This window comes from Pituophis catenifer, unplaced genomic scaffold, assembly GCF_029215685.1.
Source record: "Pituophis catenifer annectens isolate HBS135680 unplaced genomic scaffold, rPitCat1.0.hap2 SCAF_1, whole genome shotgun sequence".
Classification (NCBI taxonomy): domain Eukaryota; kingdom Metazoa; phylum Chordata; class Lepidosauria; order Squamata; family Colubridae; genus Pituophis; species Pituophis catenifer.
In genome coordinates this window covers 212,824,631-212,841,139 of record NW_027256881.1, presented here as the reverse complement: position 1 = coordinate 212,841,139, position 16,509 = coordinate 212,824,631, and the positions used below count along the sequence as shown (strand labels likewise).

The window sequence follows — 16,509 nt, the reverse complement described above, 5'->3', positions numbered from 1 at the left end:
CCAATCCTCATATTTGTAACCTTCATAAATCTGTAAAACAAAGGAAAGCTAACTAAGATCATACATTCAGTTGTGATTTCACTTAGTAATTGTTTTGCTTAACAACCAAGTTGCCAGTCTTAGATGTAGTTGCTAAACAAGGACTCTTTCTGTATTCTAAATATGCTGGTTTACTATAAATAGATGTCTTAGGACAAAGATAAGCATTTGGCAGTTTTAGCAGAGCAAGGAAGCCCTTATTCTGACTCTTAAAACCTTCTCTAACCATGATCACTGAAAATTAACACAATTTCCTGCTCTATGGATCAAAATATAAAGTGCCTTATTTGATTAAATATCCATTGTCAGTGTATCCACAGAAAACTTGTATCCCAATTTACAATTGTACAGAATAATCATATGCACTTTCCCAATTTCTAGTGAGAAAAATTCTTATTTATCAAGGTAGCAATTTTGTTTTCTTGGCTTTTACATATTTGTTATTTACTGCAGATGTGACCTTTTTATAGGAATAGCCAACAGGCGCTAGATTAACAACACACAATAACATATTTATTTGGCATAACATTACAGACAATGCTGGCAACTTTTAGCTATTTTGAATGTCCCACGAGAAGACAGGAGGCATTGGTGTGTGTCTTCTTCATTTCTATTCACAGTTTTACTGCATTGTCAAACTGCTTCATACTGTAGAGTGGAAAAGAAGAAGTATTTAATATCTGTGCAAAACTACACAAAGTAACATTTTCCTGCAAAAGAATTAACTAATTTTTATCTGGTGCTTAAGAATTATAGCAGCAGCAAGAACAACCACAAAGAAATTAAAATAAATAAAATTGAGGAAGTATTCAGTTGTCTTTAAAAGGAATATATCAAGTAAATCATAGATTTCTTAAGTAGTTTGTGTAGGTGTTTAGTATTTATTTATGGTTTAGATGTATGACAGTAACTTTCTTCCCTAGGCTTGACTGATGGCAGAAGAATTTATTCATCCACTGAAATCATATTCAGAATAGTATTCAGACTTATCCTCTAATCATTAGAAACCAGAGCTTAGCAATTGTAGCCAGAATGTGTAACAGGAATAGCTGCAATGGAGGTAGCTATTTTATCTACACACAGAAACATGAAAAAAAAAATGTCTCTGTTTCTCAGCTTCTGTTTTCCACTAACTTTGGAGAACTTAATTTTACAACACCAGATTCTTCTTTTATCTCCATGGTAAAGTCTTGGTATGTACAGATCCTAATGGTCCTTCTCTTATTCTGTCCTTCAATCAGTGCTCACATTGTATTTGATATTATCTCATGTTTTCTTCACATGTTTCCACATGAAGCCCATTTCAAAATATCTTGCTGAAGTAGCTTGACCTTTCCATTTTACATGGTCACTAGATTTTACACAGATTGGACAATTCTACATTTAGTGATAGGAAATTAGAAGAAAGAATGGGGCATGTCATATTCAAAGCCAAATCTAGGCTTGGGTCTGCATTCAAGCAGACACAGGAAGGTGAGAAGATAAGGAAGGTACACTTTTCTGAATATTAATAAGGATATACTATTATATTTATAATTATTTCATCAGATTTAATGCTCTTTTGCATTAAATCATAGAGAAAATTCTAATAAATAGGAAAAATGTATAATTATTTCAGTATTCTGGTTAGTTCTTCTATGCAACTATCTGGGATAGAATTATCTCCATTTTTGAATCCTCCAAAATACGATAGCAAGGCAAACACTGCAATGAAGAAATTAATTTGTTTGTAAGGAGATCACAATCAAACATACTTGCTTCTTTTGGCCAACAGATGCCAAGCAAATAGTTTCTGCAGAAGAATGCCTAGATCAAAAAACATCAAATTTTGCTGACATCCAAACTGCCAATTTTAAGTGATGGAGCTACAGTTTTCATTTTTCTTGCTCTGCAGTTTGAAGACTGGGTTTTGCTATTTACACTTCTGCTGCAAATCGACCTCTGTTGCAAAAATGAGTTCTAAGAACTTTATAGAAGTGGGAGTGAGGGAGAAGACATGCAGATGGTCAAAGCTGGAAATGTATGCCCCATCTGCTTCTTTTCATGATGTCCTGATCTCTAGTTCATTTGATATATTCAGTAGTGTCAGACAAGCAAACTACTGTTAAAAAAAAATAAAAGCAGCCTCCTTTTTTTCTCTTTTAAGCTATTTGAAATCATAAAATATGGGCTGTGCTTTTTGAACTAGCTCCACAATTTAGGTGCTGTTGAAATCCGTCCTGTATTGTATGTGTATTCTGTGGTAGTGACTGCAGAAACACCTTTGAGGATACTTTCTGGCAAAAGGGACTGGGACATGGACATTTGGTATATATATATATATATATATATATATATATATATATATATATATATATATGTAGGTCTTTGGTTATTCGGGTCTTCTCCCACGTAAAATTGGAAGTGTCTTGGCGACGTTTCGACGAAGTCTCATTCGTCATCTTCAGGCTGGTGTTCTCGGCTTCGTGCTTCCAGGAGCACGAAGCCGAGAACACCAGCCTGAAGATGACGAATGAGACTTCGTCGAAACGTCACCAAGAAACCTTCAATTTTACGTGGGAGAAGACCCGAAATTATAGGAAGGATTCAATAAAATATTTGATTTACCCATCCCCTTGTCTGAATTAATAATCTGATATTGTTGTCTTAGAGAAAGACTTAGAGATCAAGTGGGTGTGGTGGCAACTTAACAAAATGTGGGTTGTGCCACCTTTAAATAAAGTTGGTGGCATCAAGGGGGCAGGGATATAGAGCAAAACATGTCCCACTGCAGCAGTACCCTCAACAAAACCTCAAAGGAAAATCAATTATTTTCCAGAAACCATTTCTCTCCGTACCCCCCTTCCCAAATGCACACAACACAAACATACATCCTACACAGTTGTTTCTTCTTTAATTTGGTTTTCAGCTTTTGGAGTTGGTGTGTTTGAAATACTCTTTCTGGTCTTAATATGCATTTTGCAAAACTCAGATTCTTTCTCTTCTATTGGAATGTTTCCAATAGTTTCACGAATATTTGTACGGCCGGAGATTCGAACTCATCACCGACCACAAACCATTATTGGGCATCATCGCCGGAGACAAACCAACACTACCCATTCTATCGCCAAGAATGCTGCGCTGGATAGAGTTTTTAATGGCCTACAAGTTTCAACTGATATACAGACCCGGAAAATCAATTTACCACACAGACGCCCTCAGCAGATGTCCGCTTTCAGAAATAGATGAGGATCCAGCCCCAGTGTCAACCACATTACTCATCGAGACCATGGAATGCGCACAAATCTCTGCTGCTGATATCGCGAGAGCTACCGCAAAAGACAAAACCCTGGTGCGCATTTTAAACTGGGTCTGGAAAGGCTGGCCAGAAGCAAATGTGGACACTGAATTCCAACCTTTCAAATCCAGGCAAACCGAACTGTCGGGACTAAAGGGGTGCCTTTTGTGGGGGGATAGAGTCATAATTCCCAAAGTACTAAGACAAGACATCCTGAGCTTACTACACGAGGGGCACCCGGGAATAGTAAAAATGAAAGCACTAGCAAGGAGTTATGTGTGGTGGCCCGGGATGGATAAGGAGATAGAAAACTGGTTAGCCACATGCACATCCTGCCAGGAATCTTGGCCAGCACCACACGCCGCCCCCACACATGACTGGGAGAATCCAGGAACACCCTGGGCAAGAATACACATAGACTTTGCAGGGCAACATGTTCCTGATAGTTGTCGACACATTCTCCAAATGGTTAGAAGTTTTTCTGATGCCGTTGACAACCACGGAAGCCGTCATCAAAACATTGAGGCGCCTTTTTGCAACACACGGGCTGCCAGACGTGTTAGTATCAGATAATGGGCCCCAATTCACATCCAACACATTCGAGATGTTCCTAGCCAACCAAGGGATCCGACACGCTCTATCAGCACCAGGAAAGCCGTCAACTAACGGGCTTGCAGAACGCATGGTGAGAACGACCAAAGAAACATTGGAACGGCTGGGACCCGGGGACATGCAAACGAAGATAGACAAGCTACTCACAATACAACACATCACACCAAGCGCAGCAACCCACTGGAGTCCGGCAGAACTGCTGATGGAAAGGAAGCTACGATCCCCATTAGACAGACTGCACCTACAATACAGCCCGGAGAAACCCATGGACTCCACAAGCAAAGTCCGGGAATTCCAAGTGGGGGACAAAGTCTATGCAAAAAACTTCAGCGGAAACCCCCTCTGGATACCGGGAGAAGTTACACAAGTAACCGGGCCCTTGTCCTACAGATTGCAGACTGAAGACGGCCGATTTTGGAAACGCCACATCGATCAACTCTGGGGCAAAATAACAAGAAGCGAAGCCGGGCCACCAGACAGAGACCACCCCCCAACACAAGCAACCGACACCAGAGACGAGAACCCAAACCCGTGCAGAGACAGCGGACACTTACCACAGAGCCGGGAGAAGGGGCAGACGGTCAACGATGATCGAATATGTCGTCCGGTGGGGGAGGGAAGTAGCAACCGGGAAGATAATTCCACTCCGGCAGGTGAGTTCGAGAGAGTTCCGGGGCGGAGCCAGCGGAGCCACGGAACTCGACCTCTCCCTCCAGGAACACCGGAACGACTGAACTGCGCATGTCAAGTCACAAATCAAGGCGACCCGCCTACCTGCGTGATTACATCATTTAGAGACTTGAGGATTGGTTATGCTAACTAGGGGGGAGGGGTGTTATATATTGAATGGCAGATTCAAACAGACCAATTAGAGAATAGAGCAGGAAATTCATAGGACCGTCAGTGGCTGAAGCCGCGGACAGCTCCTAGCTATAAAAGGAGCTGCTGCAGCTAGGATTGGCATTGCGAGTTACAGAGCTAATAAAGATGTTCATGTTCACACGGTGTCCTGTCCTTACTTGCGCCCACAATTTAACAGGTGGATCCTTTTGTTAATACCTCTAGAGATTTTATGGCAGATGATTACAACACTGAAATAACCATATCCCCCATAAACAGACCAGAGTTTTTATAGCAGTCTCATGGTAACAGCAAAAACAAAAAACACATATGAAGTTTTTCCTTCTTGGTGTGATCAAGTATCTGATTCAGGCTTGTTTATTTCTTTAAATTCCCCCCAATATCTATTGGTGCCTAAATGTTGAAGGTTTGTGAGTCTGATTTTTTAAATTCCTTACCCCAAATGCAAATCAGGTTATTAAACTACCCACAGAGTCTTGATTGTTTGTTTGTCAAATGAATCTTCAATTATCAAAGCAAGCATCCTGCAATTGTGATCATTTCCATTTGAAAACAGGCAGATTCCTTCTTGAAAATGGGGCCAAGTACACTTAAGGTATCCCTGGCTTACTTTTGAATTACTTAAAAGTAGCTTGTTGCAGATTGACCATTTCCAGGTTTCACTCGAGCTTTTAAATATAAAAGAGACACAAGACTCTATCTGACACCATCAGGCACATTATATTAAAATTTATGAACAACTTCATCAAAAACCACTTTCCGTCTCCTGCATAGAGACAGATTTGTTCTGACATAAACGTTACATGGCTGGTTGCAGCCTCAGATTAATGCGAAGACCCTGGCGATTCCTTTTAGACTTTTTTTTTTAATGAAATAATACCTGTCAGCTGCTGCCTGATCCCAGAAAAGGGGGCAGGTTTTCCAGGTCATCCTGCCATCTGTCAGCAAAAGCTCATCTGTCCCTCCGTATTACCACCTGATCTGTGCTAACAGGCCTCACAGGGAGGCCTGTTTCATTGGCCCAGTGGGAATCGGGGAGCCGCGTGATATGAAGACATCACCTGTGGTTGTGAGATGCAATTACGATTGCCAAAGTGACAAAGATGACTGAAATGCTTTGTTGGAAATGCATAGCTTTGGATGGCTTTGAAAACATTGTTTCCCCCCCCCCAATCCTGACATGCCTTTCCTATTTCTCTGCTGTATGACAAGGAGGAGAAGGGGAGAGCACAAAACTACACCCCTGGCCTTGTGTAGAGCTTAATAATCAAGCTAAATCTGTATACAGGTCTCTGTCTGTGATATACACACTGTTGGAGAGAGAAACGATCTCTATGTGGTCCTTTGCAGGCAGGATGATTTTCTCCCAAGGCCCTTCTTTTATCAACTTCTAAAGCCATATTGATTGATTTTTACTAGCTGAGGAGGCAAAAAAAAAAAAAAAGGATGATAATACCAACTTGTTGCCTTCCAGTGTACTTAGCCCCTGCAGGGATACTATTGTGGAATTTTCTGGGCCTCTCAAATGTGAGTTGATGTGAAGGTTGTGTTTGCAGAACATAGGGGTACCAGGGGCATGGAAGTCCATCAGAAACTCATCTGGCCCCAGGCACCCTCACTCTGGGAATCAATACTGTGTATAAAAGTTATTACATGTCTAGGACTTTTTACTTCAAACCTACTTAGGCAGTCCATGGCCTGAATTCTCTCCTGAACAAAAATGTAATTGATCTTCAGTAGGCTTAGGGGAAAAGAAAATTAGCCCTAAAACAGCTGTTTTCTTCTCAGCTTTATTTATTTATTTCATTTATGTATTCAATTTTTACAGCTGCCCATCTTAACCAAGTGACTCTGGGCAGCTTACAGTTCTAAAACTATAAAACAGGTAAAATAAGTAAAAACAATAAAACAGTAAAGAATAAATCCTAGTTTTTTTTTTGTTTTTTTTTTGATGGGTGTGTGTTGTTGCTGAGTCAGGATAATTATGTAGAGAGTAATACTGTTCGGGCCCATCTTTATACTTTGGTTAGGAACCCTTGCAGAATGTGTTAATTCTGTTAAGATAATAAAGTAAGATATTTCCTATAAAGAAAACTCATTCATCTGATTATTTGTCTCCTAGGAAATAATAGTCATAAGTAGTTTTGGAGTTTTGAGCAAAATTTAAAAAGTAAAGCTTTCAGTTGGAGAAATGAGTATAGGAATGTGACTTAGCAGAATCTTTGATGATAATGCCACATCGGAAGGTAAATTTCATGCTAAAATGCAGCATTCCTGGATATTTAATTATCTATGTGAACACTGCTTCATTCAGATGCATGCAATATTATTCACTACTTGTCCTCCATTTTTTATTAACTGTCATTGCAAATGCTATGTTTATATGAAGTTACTATCTTTGCATTTTGTGGGAAAGCAAAACATCAAAGGAAATGCATACAATCTTGGAAATATCTAGGTCCAGGGTCTTTCTATTATAATGTTTTGCTTTGTTTTTATTTGTAAAACTCCCAGTTTTATTATGCAACCAAAGGAACAAAGAAAACATATTTAATATAGATTTTTATTTCTCCCATTTCTCAGCAGATTTCTCTGTGTAAGCAAATTAAGTTTGACACTCACTATGGTTATATGTATTATCACTATACAAATAGGAAACCTGTGATCCTTTAGCTGTTATGAAAAGTACTTCCTATTTTACGCCAACTAAGGAGCCAGAGATTCTCCATCCCTGCTTTAGAAGATCTTACTTAACTGAGAATTTATAATTGAGCATATATTTGCAGCATAGAAAGTTACACATTATGGGGAGAGATCATACTACAGAACCAAGTTAGAGAACTATAGTGAATTCCTATCTTTGCCTTAAATAACTGTTTAGATTCACTGACTGATTGATTGATTGATTGATTGATTGATTATGTGTCATCAAGTCATTTTTTATTCTTAGCAGCCATATAAATTAGATCTTCTCTGTGACAATTGATTCTGTTCTTTCAAATTTCCAATGCTGTATCCATTGGCACTGGAACTGGGTCCATCCATTTTGCTGTTGATCACTCTATTCTTCTTTTCCTTCCATTTTTCTTAACATTAGACCCCTTTCTCAGAGAGCTAGATATGCATAATATGCCTGAAGTAGGATAGTAAGAAGTAGGAAACCATCGGATGTTTCTCAGTAAAAAAGGCAAATCCTGCTGCTCATCTTGACTTTCCCCATCTCTTGCATTTCCCTACAAAGCAACACACTGCAGACATGATACCTGCAATATGGTATGGGTATTTCCATATTTTACAGGATAAGATCCCCTTTGGGTTTTGTTGTTTCTTTTTGTGCTTGGGAAAATGCTGATTCCTGGCAGTCTCCCTCCTTGCTCAAATTCTCAGGAAGTTGCAGTTACGTCATAGTTTGAGTACCATACTTGTATAATTATTACTGCATCAACCATATAGCTTTCTGAACAATCACTCTAAATATAATTTCATTCCAAGTATTCTTATTTCAACTAGTAGAAAGAACAATTTTTCAAAGAAAAGCACAATTAGAATTTTCTGAGATAATCTTTTTAGTAATGGAGTATAATAATAATAATAATAATAATAATAATAATAATTATTATTATTATTATTATTATTATTATTATTATTATTATTGTTGTTGTTATTTATCGGTTAATCTTTAGTGAGATTCACAGCCTTTGAGGCTGGTTAATAGCTCAGCAGCTCGAGTCCTAACCAAGGACCTAGGAACTGTTAAAGGTATCGTCGGAGGATGTAAGCTGTTCCGAGTAAGGTGGTTTTTTGTAGAGTCAAAATGTTCAAGTCCGGCAAATTTAGAATTTCTAAATAGCGGGGTAGCCCTTTGGGTATTGCTCCGAGGGCTCCAATTACAATCGGGACAACACACGATTTCTTTTTCCACAGTCGCTCAACTTCAATTTGTAAGTCCCGGTACTTTGTGATTTTTTCTTGCTGCTTATCTTCAATTCGTGCATCACCAGGTATTGCAATGTCAATGAACCATACTTTTTTCTTTTCAACTATTGTTATGTCAGGTGTGTTGTGGACCAAGTGCCTGTCAGTCTGAATCCTAAAGTCCCACAAGATCTTGAGTTTCTCATTCTCTAAAACTTTCTCAACCTGATGTTCCCAGTGGTTTTTGCTGTACTCAAATCCAAACTTCTGGCACAATTTCCAGTGAATGATTTTAGCAACACGGTCATGGCGTTGTAGGTAGTCAGTTTGTGAAATTTTGCTGCACCCACTGATTATAATAATAATAATAAATTATTATTATTATTATTATTATTATTATTATTATTATTATTATTATTATTATTATTATTATTATTATTATTATTATTTTATTTCTATACCGCCCTTCTCCTGAAGGACTCAGGGCAGTGTACAGCCTATTTAAAAACACAGAACAAAACAACGATTAAAATTTAAAATCATTAAATAATTAGGCTCCAATTAAAATCCCAAAAATTTAAAATACCCCAATTTAAAATCGTTATGTTGATAGCCCGGCCTGGTGGAACAACAGGGTCTTCAGTGCGCAGTGAAACACCCGGAGGTCGGAGATCTTACGTATTTCCGGGGGCAGTTCATTCCACAGGGCTGGGGCTCCCACAGAGAAGGCCCTCCCCCTGGATGTCGCCAGCCGACATAACTTGGCTGATGGCACCCTGAGGAGACCCTCTCTGTGGGAGCGGACTGGTCGGTGGGAGGCTATTGGTGGCAGAAGTCGGTCTCAAAGGTACCCGGGTCCTATGCCATGGAGCGCTTTAAAGGTGGTAACCAACACCTTGAATCGCACCCGGAAGACCACTGGGAGCCAGTGCAGCTCGCGCAGGAGGGGTGTCACATGGGCACAACGAGTTGCACCCATAACCACCCGGGCGGCCGCATTCTGGACCAGTTGGAGCCTCCGAGTGCTCTTCAAGGGGAGCCCCATGTAGAGAGCATTACAATAGTCCAGTCGGGAGGTGACAAGGGCGTGAGTGACCGTGCACAGGGCATCCCGATCCAGAAAGGGCTGCAACTGGCGAATCAGGCGAACCTGATAAAAGGCCCCCCTGGCCACGGCCATCATATGCTCTTCTAAAGACAGCCGTGCGTCCAGGAGGACACCCAGATTGCGAGCCCTCTCTGTGGGGGGCAAAGATTCACCCCCAATAGTCAGCGATGGCACCTGCTGACTATATCGGGGCGCCGGAAGCCACAGCCACTCGGTCTTGGAGAGGTTGAGTCTGAGCCTGTTCCTCTCCATCCAGGCCCGCACGGCCTCCAGGCAGCGGGACATCACATCAAGGGCATCGTTGGAGTGGTCTGGGGTGGAGATGTACAGCTGAGTATCATCAGCGTACAGATGACACTTCACCCCAAAACCACGGATGATCTCACCCAGCGGCTTCACATAAATGTTGAACAGGAGGGGCGAGAGGACCGACCCTTGCGGTACTCCCCATGCGAGATGCCTCGAGGTTGACCTCTGTCCCCCTGCCAACACAAACTGCGAGCGGTCGGAAAGGAAGGAGGAGAACCACCGCAGAACGGTGCCCCCTATTCCTAACCCCCTCAACCGCTGCAGCATGATACCATGGTCAATGGTATCAAAAGCCGCTGAGAGGTCTAATAGGACTAGGACAGAGGAGCATTATGAACTCTCAATTTGAGAATAATTATTGTATTTTATTATATTAATCAATGGAACTTAACTTTTTGGATAGATAGGATTGGACTTGTTTATTTAAATTATTTCAGTGAATAAATTGCATAAATCAAGTGAAGGTAAACTATTACAGTGTTAAAAGTGAGAACAGTTACATTATGACATCTTACAATTTTAGGAAACTTTTTACCCAGGAGATTGCCTCCTGTTCAGTGGCTGATGGATGGTTTAGATTTTCATAAAGCTGCCATTTTGATCTAATCCTAAAGTAAAGTTCACATACCAACACAGAAAACTCACTGCCCGGAACTCCAGATGTCCCTTTCTCAAATAAGCCTCTTTCCCTACAGAAAACAAGCTGCATTTATTTTTTAATTTTTTAATTTATTATGATCATTTTTTTCGGTTATGTTCTATCTAATTGATTCTTGAGTTTTTTGAGATTTATTATTATGGAGTTAATGTTTTCCTAAAACAAACATTCTTCAAATATAAAAAGAAAAAGGGGGGATGATAACAATTAAATTCTAGTAATAAATAATATAGGAAACATAAAATCTATTATTGCAGTGTAGAGGGGACACTTAATTTCAAATTGACTTCAAAACTATGAATATGCATCAAAGAAGAGCTGCAGTTTCAAAATATATATCTATAGGTAGATTTCCCCGAGGAGTATTTAAAAATGGCATTCCATAAATAATGGTGTACAATTAAGAAGGGTTTTTTTCACTTTTATCCTTTCTGTTTACCTGGTTTGAACATGTACATAACGAGGGGGAAAAATCTACATTTCAATTTTTGATGGTTTACACTAGCAACACTTTGATTGTTTTTAAAGAAGCTATATTTTCAGAATATAAATAGAACATATCTCTTTGTATACTTAAACCTAGGTTTATAATACTAGAAATTTAAGTAGCTGGGCAGTAGTATTGAAGCATTTGATTTTGTAAACAACGTAAAAAATTAGTTTTTAAAGAGCTGTAGAGTTTTCTTTTCCACATGTATCCTATCTAATTATCATAACTGGATGATTGCCATGTCATCTTCAGCACTGAAAAATCCAAGTATGTTTTGTTTTTATTTGTTTTTATAACTGCATCAAGCTTTCTAACTTATACTTCATGTTGCATACAAGTTCTATTTTGGTACCTTATTTTAATGGACTCTTCAAGTCCATATTCTTAAGCTGTTGATAGATATGTAAGTTTAACTGAACAGCTACCACATTATAATGCTATTGTATTAGATTTCCAAAGATTCTATGAAATATAGCATCTTATGACTGATCAGTTTGCTGTATTGTCCACCTGGCTTGGAAATATTTTTTTTTTTGATGATGTAAGATTCACCTAAGACATCTCAACATCTGCCAGACATTTCTTTCTTTTTTTTTTTGGAATAACTTCATCACATGAAAATGTAAAAAATATTACTTACTAGGAACAAGTCAACTGACAACAATGGATATTGATGTTTCTTTGCTTTTTTAAAGTTAGCATCAATTCTCAATTCTTTATATTATTAAAATATTTGATATGTTGTAGATATGAATGAAAATCGAATAATTCACTTAAATATTTTTAAGATAAATTGATCTCTATGTGTGTGTATTCTGCCCTCTTTTAAAGATCCTGTTTCTCTTGAGATATTACCTGGGATTAGAAAGAAACCAAAGTTTTTTCTTTTTTTGTCAATTTATTTTTTTTTCTGCCAGTGGACAGCAGGACAGGGATGAAAATTGATTACAGAAGCCTGAGAACTATGCCCCATATGTTAGGGTGAAGTAACATCTGAGCAGCTGTGTTTTTATTACTTCAATAATGTTTTCTTGGAGAGATTTCTAGAGGTTTTAGACGAAAGCGTCCATAATCAATCTCTGTTGGTTATGCTACAGAGCTAAGGTGCTGTGTAACACTAAATAGAAATGCAGATTTTGGGGTGGGGTGGGGATGTTGTATATGGCGGTGTGTGTATTTAGTTTTGAAAACCACGTGTATATCTCCATCCCTTCTGCCAATAACTGAGAACTAATATTTCCCCAAACAGACCACATATTAAATATATAAGCAAATACAGTGTATTTATTTATTTATTTTAGATACCATAATTTGTTCATGGCACCATGCTGATTTGTGTTAAACCAAATGCCACTTCAGATTGAGTGAGCTGATAGTGTTCTGCTTAAGAATAGAACCTTGTCTGCCATTGTTTTAAAATTCACCCTTGTACGCTCATGTTTTCGCTGAATATCCAAAGTAACATAATCAGTGTATTTTATTATTGATATAATGTTATGTATTAAGGTTCATTTAATGCATAATCTTGCATGCTTTTGTTGTGCTGTACGCTTCTGTATTCAGAAATTTATGAACGACCAGCTGTTTTTCTAGGAATGCCTGTTTGTATTTTGCCACTAGTTGTTGCTATAGAGCTCATAGCTATGCAGTCAAAACTAACAACTCTTGGGGAAGAGTTGGGAAGATCTTCTTGGGGAAGATCTTGGGGAAGATCTTGGGGAAATATTGATTTTTTCAAATTTTAATACAAACTGACCTGATCCTAAATAAATATTTGTACCAGGTGAGAATTTGCATTTCTCCAAATATTGCAATATGTTTCTCACAGATACACACATATGGATATATTTGCTTTTATAGTGTGGCTTTCTAACACTATTTAATATATATAAGTTTAACTATGTAATTAAATAGATATATATAAAACTATACTGACAGATAGATAGATAGATAGATAGATAGATAGATAGATAGATAGATAGATAGATAGATAGATGATAGCCATACTTTAAAAGAAAGTACATTTAGAAATGCATTTCCTGGGAAAATGCCTTCCAAATGTATATTTAAAATAATTTTATTTGCATAAACAACAACAAATATAAATGACTACTTAAGAAATGGGGTTTATTAGATTATTTTTAATCACATGTTTATTACTTAAATATAGAATTCCTTCTTATACGAATTCAAAATATGTCATTTCATTTGGTCATTCCATATATCAATACCTGGTGATGACAGAAAAGTCAAATGTTATAGTCACTTTAGAACACAAAAAGAAAAAAAAAAGATTTCCTATGTATCCACAAAGCAGATACACATATAACCAGATTTGCATCTGAAAAACCCATGTAGTTAACATAAAGAATGCCACTTGTTGCCGGGCAAATTATATTCAAGTACTGCTTGCTTACTGACCACTCATTCAGAGAGCATTCAAATTTATGATGGTGCTGAAAATAGAACTTTCAAGCAGTCCTTTAAGTTGTGATCATCACAGCACAGCACACCAATAGTCATATGATTGCAATTTGGGTGCTTGGCAATCAGCATGTACTTACAAGGTTTGCAGCATCCAGTGGTTATGTGATTGCCATTTGCAACCTTCACAGCTGTCTTCTGACAAGCAAAGTCAGTGGGGAAGCCAGCAGGAAATCGCAAGCCATAATCGAGTGATGTCATGTTTAACAACTTGCAGAGGTTCATTAACCAATTACAACTAGAACTGACGAAAGTGATGTTTTGCAGTCAATGCAAAAATCAATGCAATCACATGACATTTCAATTAACAATACCCCCCCTCACTTAGCATTGGAATTGTGGTTGGTAAGTGAGGACTACCTTTATATTCTAAACTTAACTGGATGCAGTCATACAAATCAATCTTCAAATATGGTATTAAAGTATACAGTGAACATTTACCATCTTTTATAAAGTATATATTTATGAAAGAAGGCCCGAAACATGATCAGGTGCCCTTTGTGAGGTGAAAATATTTCTGCTTGTTTTTTCAGTGTATGCTTTAAATTCTCAGATTATTTTGGCCACTAAAAAAGACTTTTTCACCAATAAACCTCTTTGAAACATGAAAGAGACCAATTTTTGGAAACTTCCTCTTGCTTATAGCAAGTCACACCAAGCTTGTGAACTGTGTTTTGAATAGTTTAATCCTACACTTGATGCATATGTGGCTAAATAGAGTTAGTTTTTTGTTTGTGAATTCCCATTTATAATACATTAACTCTCTAATGAATGGTTAAAGACTGTTATCCTCATAACTGACTGCACTGCAATTATAATTTGTGTTTGTTTGTGTGATACCTATGAAAGGTTTTTGCTCACAAGCAACTAAATTTTACTAACTTGTCTCTCGACCTTATTCCCCTAGAGACCAGTAAAGACAGAGAGAATAGAATAGAATGGAATGGAATGGAATTCTTTATTGGCCAAGTGTGATTGGACACTTTGTCTTTGGTGCATAAGCTCTCAGTGTACATATAAGCAACAAGTGATAAATCATGATCATAACCATCATAAAAATACATTCATTATAAATCATAAGATTTACATTTTTGTGATTCTGACAATACAAGGGTTGGCTTCCAGGCATCTACCAGGCACAGTTTTTTTTTAAATTAAATAAACTCATTTTCTTGCTTTATTTTCTTATTCTCTCTAATGTTGATTCATATTCCCCTGGGCTATCAGTAGGAGGAAAGTCTTCCATTTGTCTTCTCAGGGGAGGCTAGCAACCATCAGAGAGAAGAAGGAACATTCAGCTTCCAGAGTGGGTCAAGCTGTATGGCATCTAGAAATTGAACCTCTGGCATATGGACCTAAATTGAATAAATTAATTGATTGATTGATTGATTGATTGAATGAATGAATGAATGATTGATTGAATGAATGAATGAATGAATATAGATAGGCTAAAACAAAGGTCCCCTTAAAAGCCTTTGCTTTGTGGTGGTGGTTGGCTAATATTAAACACTAGAGAGATGTAACAAGAATACATTCAGCAGAATTTTAGCCCATAATTATTCTGAAAACAGTATCACACAACACAGATATTGCAAATATTGCAAAAACATTTTAACTTTGCAAAGGACATCATGAATTCTGGATCTCATATGATATGGTATTAAAATTGTCTTATGCACAAAATATAGTATTAATTTCAAAAATATTCTTCAAAACAAATTGAAATCAAATATATTCCTGTTAAGGGCACTTGGTACATAAGGCTTGTAAATGACAATAAGGATACTTGAGATGCACAAAACCCTGTACTGTAGATACATGCCTTTTCTGAATGATCAAGACCTCTGAAGACATGACGTACAGTTGAATCTATGTGGCAGTGAAGGCATCCTTGAGAGAGAAGATAGTTCCACCAGATCTGAAAAAGACTTTCTCCTCCTCAAGAAACCATTGAGGCATGATGTTACCATAGTTTTCTCCCTTTTTCCAGGGCTAGATCAGTCTGTGTTGATAGGAAGAGAGAAATATAGTCCTAGAGTCCTGCTTTGCACAGTGCCTCTGAATTCTACTCTCTTCCCATTTTTATTTAACATCTACATGAAGGATGAAAATTGCTGATAATCTTCCCACTCAGAACCAGTGCAAAATTTGGGGATCCTCCTGGACTTAAAACTCCTCCTTGATAAGCAGGAGATAACCACATCCATTTCTTGTGCTCATTGTTCCTGTTTCTCATTGGGAGAATCCATTCATTGTCTTTTGTTCCTTAGTTAGATTTCTGCAACACGCTGTATATGGGGCTGTCTTTGAAGACCATGCAGAAACCGCATCTGTTCCAAAGTGCAGCAGTATGATTACCAGCGTACTATCTCTATGTAAGACTACTACTTCACAAGCTGTGATAGTTCCCGGTGGGCTTCCAATGTAGTGCAGTGTGCTGGTTATTACCTGTAAAGTTCTATATGGCACAGGGCTGGGTTATTTTCAGAACCGCCCATCTCTGACTATATTTTACCTATCTTACTAGGTCTCAGAGGTTACGCATGTTCCATTTCCTCTTTCTGAGTTAGTGTAATTTAATTGGACCTATAAGACTTGCTTTCCTTGTTGCTGCACTTGCCCTTTGAAATACATTCCCCTCTGGGGGTTCAGATGGTATTGACCCTGTTAGTCTTTCATAGAGCTTTGAAAATATAGCTTTTCTCTTGCGCACCAGGTCAAAGTGGTTACTGAGCTTATTCTGCTATGAGAATGAA

At 38.1% G+C, this 16,509-nt stretch overlaps 1 protein-coding gene across 1 annotated transcript in view; it reads left to right on the top strand.

Moving 5' to 3' along the window:
* Positions 1–16,509, top strand: part of ARHGAP15 (Rho GTPase activating protein 15) — a 449,292-nt gene that overhangs the window by 192,634 nt on the left and 240,149 nt on the right. The window lies entirely within an intron of this gene.